The sequence below is a fragment of the Vicia villosa genome, linkage group LG3, assembly GCF_029867415.1.
Source record: "Vicia villosa cultivar HV-30 ecotype Madison, WI linkage group LG3, Vvil1.0, whole genome shotgun sequence".
NCBI lineage: Eukaryota > Viridiplantae > Streptophyta > Magnoliopsida > Fabales > Fabaceae > Vicia > Vicia villosa.
This window is the reverse complement of record NC_081182.1, coordinates 191,203,447-191,209,505: the sequence shown is the minus strand read 5'-3', so window position 1 is coordinate 191,209,505 and position 6,059 is coordinate 191,203,447.

The following is a 6,059-nucleotide window of genomic DNA, read 5'->3' as shown; positions in this document are numbered from 1 at the left end:
ACTTCGCCTTAATACACTACCTTTTTCTATCGTTATTGATCACAAAAATGGAGAAATTGTGAAAACTTTATTAGCAATAGGCATCTTTCTATATAATATTGGATGTTAGTTATAATAGAAAACTAAACAAAAAGAGAAAATCAATTTATAAAACAAAACAAAGAGAGGTACTAGTTACTTTTTCAAATTTTGTTTCCACTTTTAAGTTAATCATGTTGGTAAACATTTAACATGTAACGTAGCATTACTCACTTTATCATATTTCAACAACTTTTTCACCATGGTTACAGAAACCAAGCTTCAAGCTCTCTTTGTTCTAGTTACATGCATATTGATATGTTTCTTCATGAATGTGAGTGCTACCTATCAACAAGGTATTGATTTAAAACACAGACAAGCTGAGAGTAACAAGATGAGAATAAGAGTTGATCTACACGGTGGTGCTGCTTTTATGACTATTGACTATTACAGAAGCTCTCAATAGCATTCCACCACAAAATACTAGAAGAGTTATTTTATCCATTGCAACCGGTGTTTATTGGTAATCTAATCTCACTATAACTCAATTTATTACTTTTTTTTCATTTTATCTTTTAAATATTTTAGTATTTAGTTAAATAGTTTAAAATATTGTGATGTTTGATTGCTATCATGAATTATATGACTTGTGATGTTTCAGGGAGAAAATTGTGATCTCCAAAGCATATCCTTTCATAACATTTTTAGGAGATATAATTCCTCCAACAATTATATGGAATGATTCTTCAAGTACCATAGGAAATGATGGACAAAAGTTTGGAAACTTATAATAGTGCAACTGTTGCAGTGAGTGCGGATTATTTTATAGCCATCAACCTTAAATTTGAGGTTCTAAGTGAAACTCATTAATCCAAACAATGCATATAGTTTTTTAAATTATATTATACTATCATATTTCATGTTAGTTTTTTAAATTTACTATACTATTATATTTCATGTTGATTTGTTTTAGTTACTGTTAAGGAGTACTTTGTAAAAAGAGAAGATGGTGTAACAAAATTAAAATTTCAAAGTTCAATAGAAAATGATAAAAATAGTTACTCATGTAATTAAATTGCTTTTCAAAATAGAATACGGTATCATATTTTAGGTCAGAGATAGAACCGGTAGTTGCACTTCGCATTTCTGGAAACAAAGCCGCATTTTACAATTGCACATTTTGTGGACTTCAAGATACTCTATATGATCACAAAGGTATCCACTAATTCAATATTTGCTATATTCAGGGCTCCGTTGATTTTATCTTTGGCTCTGGAAGGTCTCTCTACGAGGTATTATTCTTGTTTAATTTTTCCTGAAGTGTTATTGAAATGTTCATTATAGTACTATTATATTGTAATATGGATTTGATGATGGTCTTAAACAAAAATATGATGATGGCCTAAAAGAAGGAATACATTTAACATTCTACAAATTTGTTTAAGATATAAATACTAATCTTAAATTTTGTCATTTATTTATTAAATTTTGAATAAATCTCGTGTATTTCGAAAGTGCACTTAGAAAAATATTTATAGAGAAAAGAGTTGTTCCTTAAAATAATAGATAACATTAACATAAAAATTCCCGCCCGATTCATTTGGGTTGATAGATTTTAATTCAATTGGCATGCAGAGCTGCATTCTAAATTCCATAGCCAACAAAGTGACCGCAATCACAGCTCAGAAACGTTCAATTTCGTCGTTAGATAGCGGATTTTCATTTAAAAATAGCATCGTAAAAGGAAGTGTCCAAGCTTATCTAGGGAGACCATGGGGAGAATACTCGAGGGTTATCTTTTCTAACACCTTCATGGATAATCTTGTTCTCCCTAAAGGATGGGAAGATACTATGGATGGCAGAGCAAACTACTCGTGATATTGGACTTCCATATTTTGACATTATGCACTCATCCGAACAAGTATTTCCATATCACGATATCGGTATTTTATTCTAGTTTACGTATTTTTTATTTTCCATTACATTTTGTCGAATAATAGGAGGTTTTAAAATAATGATATCATTGTTTTGAAAAAAATGAATCACTCAGAGCATATTTCGGATATGCATATCTAAAACTGGTTCATGGTGTTTTGGGAATATTAGGAGTGTTTTCCACCATATATGGGTGCATAAAGAAATTTCCTTTATTTAATTTATTTTCAAGTAATTAACCCAAGCGTGTGATTGGTATATAAACACTACAACAAATACACTTCAAATCAATGTGGGAGTCTCATGGTAAACAACACCTTCCATTACACAATTTCAAATTGTGCATGCATTTTGAAACTTCGCCTTAATACACTACCTTTTTCTATCGTTATTGATCCCAAAAACGGAGAAATTGTGAAAACTTAATTAGCAATAGGCATCTTTCTATATAATATTGGATGTTAGTTATAATAGAAAACTAAACAAAAAGAGAAAATCAATTTATAAAACAAAACAAAGAGAGGTACTAGTTACTTTTTCAAATTTTGTTTCCACTTTTAAGTTAATCATGTTGGTAAACATTTAACATGTAACGTAGCATTACTCACTTTATCATATTTCAACAACTTTTTCACCATGGTTACAGAAACCAAGCTTCAAGCTCTCTTTGTTCTAGTTACATGCATATTGATATGTTTCTTCATGAATGTGAGTGCTACCTATCAACAAGGTATTGATTTAAAACACAGACAAGCTGAGAGTAACAAGATGAGAATAAGAGTTGATCTACACGGTGGTGCTGCTTTTACGACTATTGACTATTACAGAAGCTCTCAATAGCATTCCACCACAAAATACTAGAAGAGTTATTTTATCCATTGCAACCGGTGTTTATTGGTAATCTAATCTCACTATAACTCAATTTATTACTTTTTTTTCATTTTATCTTTTAAATATTTTAGTATTTAGTTAAATAGTTTAAAATATTGTGATGTTTGATTGCTATCATGAATTATATGACTTGTGATGTTTCAGGGAGAAAATTGTGATCTCCAAAGCATATCCTTTCATAACATTTTTAGGAGATATAATTCCTCCAACAATTATATGGAATGATTCTTCAAGTACCATAGGAAATGATGGACAAAAGTTTGGAAACTTATAATAGTGCAACTGTTGCAGTGAGTGCGGATTATTTTATAGCCATCAACCTTAAATTTGAGGTTCTAAGTTAAACTCATTAATCCAAACAATGCATATAGTTTTTTAAATTATATTATACTATCATATTTCATGTTAGTTTTTTAAATTTACTATACTATTATATTTCATGTTGATTTGTTTTAGTTACTGTTAAGGAGTACTTTGTAAAAAAAGAAGATGGTGTAACAAAATTAAAATTTCAAAGTTCAATAAAAAATGATAAAAATAGTTACTCATGTAATTAAATTGCTTTTCAAAATAGAATACGGTATCATATTTTAAGTCAGAGATAGAACCGGTAGTTGCACTTCGCATTTCTGGAAACAAAGCCGCATTTTACAATTGCACATTTTGTGGACTTCAAGATACTCTATATGATCACAAAGGTATCCACTAATTCAATATTTGCTATATTCAGGGCTCCGTTGATTTTATCTTTGGCTCTGGAAGGTCTCTCTACGAGGTATTATTCTTGTTTAATTTTTCCTGAAGTGTTATTGAAATGTTCATTATAGTACTATTATATTGAAATATGGATTTGATGATGGTCTTAAACAAAAATATGATGATGGCCTAAAAGAAGGAATACATTTAACATTCTACAAATTTGTTTAAGATATAAATACTAATCTTAAATTTTGTCATTTATTTATTAAATTTTGAATAAATCTCGTGTATTTCGAAAGTGCACTTAGAAAAATATTTATAGAGAAAAGAGTTGTTCCTTAAAATAATAGATAACATTAACATAAAAATTCCCGCCCGATTCATTTGGGTTGATAGATTTTAATTCAATTGGCATGCAGAGCTGCATTCTAAATTCCATAGCCAACAAAGTGACCGCAATCACAGCTCAGAAACGTTCAATTTCGTCGTTAGATAGCGGATTTTCATTTAAAAATAGCATCGTAAAAGGAAGTGTCCAAGCTTATCTAGGGAGACCATGGGGAGAATACTCGAGGGTTATCTTTTCTAACACCTTCATGGATAATCTTGTTCTCCCTAAAGGATGGGAAGATACTATGGATGGCAGAGCAAACTACTCGTGATATTGGACTTCCATATTTTGACATTATGCACTCATCCGAACAAGTATTTCCATATCACGATATCGGTATTTTATTCTAGTTTACGTATTTTTTATTTTCCATTACATTTTGTCGAATAATAGGAGGTTTTAAAATAATGATATCATTGTTTTGAAAAAAATGAATCACTCAGAGCATATTTCGGATATGCATATCTAAAACTGGTTCATGGTGTTTTGGGAATATTAGGAGTGTTTTCCACCATATATGGGTGCATAAAGAAATTTCCTTTATTTAATTTATTTTCAAGTAATTAACCCAAGCGTGTGATTGGTATATAAACACTACAACAAATACACTTCAAATCAATGTGGGAGTCTCATGGTAAACAACACCTTCCATTACACAATTTCAAATTGTGCATGCATTTTGAAACTTCGCCTTAATACACTACCTTTTTCTATCGTTATTGATCCAAAAACGGAGAAATTGTGAAAACTTAATTAGCAATAGGCATCTTTCTATATAATATTGGATGTTAGTTATAATAGAAAACTAAACAAAAAGAGAAAATCAATTTATAAAACAAAACAAAGAGAGGTACTAGCGACTTTTTCAAATTTTGTTTCCACTTTTAAGTTAATCATGTTGGTAAACATTTAACATGTAACGTAGCATTACTCACTTTATCATATTTCAACAACTTTTTCACCATGGTTACAGAAACCAAGCTTCAAGCTCTCTTTGTTCTAGTTACATGCATATTGATATGTTTCTTCATGAATGTGAGTGCTACCTATCAACAAGGTATTGATTTAAAACACAGACAAGCTGAGAGTAACAAGATGAGAATAAGAGTTGATCTACACGGTGGTGCTGCTTTTACGACTATTGACTATTACAGAAGCTCTCAATAGCATTCCACCACAAAATACTAGAAGAGTTATTTTATCCATTGCAACCGGTGTTTATTGGTAATCTAATCTCACTATAACTCAATTTATTACTTTTTTTTCATTTTATCTTTTAAATATTTTAGTATTTAGTTAAATAGTTTAAAATATTGTGATGTTTGATTGCTATCATGAATTATATGACTTGTGATGTTTCAGGGAGAAAATTGTGATCTCCAAAGCATATCCTTTCATAACATTTTTAGGAGATATAATTCCTCCAACAATTATATGGAATGATTCTTCAAGTACCATAGGAAATGATGGACAAAAGTTTGGAAACTTATAATAGTGCAACTGTTGCAGTGAGTGCGGATTATTTTATAGCCATCAACCTTAAATTTGAGGTTCTAAGTTAAACTCATTAATCCAAACAATGCATATAGTTTTTTAAATTATATTATACTATCATATTTCATGTTAGTTTTTTAAATTTACTATACTATTATATTTCATGTTGATTTGTTTTAGTTACTGTTAAGGAGTACTTTGTAAAAAAAGAAGATGGTGTAACAAAATTAAAATTTCAAAGTTCAATAAAAAATGATAAAAATAGTTACTCATGTAATTAAATTGCTTTTCAAAATAGAATACGGTATCATATTTTAAGTCAGAGATAGAACCGGTAGTTGCACTTCGCATTTCTGGAAACAAAGCCGCATTTTACAATTGCACATTTTGTGGACTTCAAGATACTCTATATGATCACAAAGGTATCCACTAATTCAATATTTGCTATATTCAGGGCTCCGTTGATTTTATCTTTGGCTCTGGAAGGTCTCTCTACGAGGTATTATTCTTGTTTAATTTTTCCTGAAGTGTTATTGAAATGTTCATTATAGTACTATTATATTGAAATATGGATTTGATGATGGTCTTAAACAAAAATATGATGATGGCCTAAAAGAAGGAATACATTTAA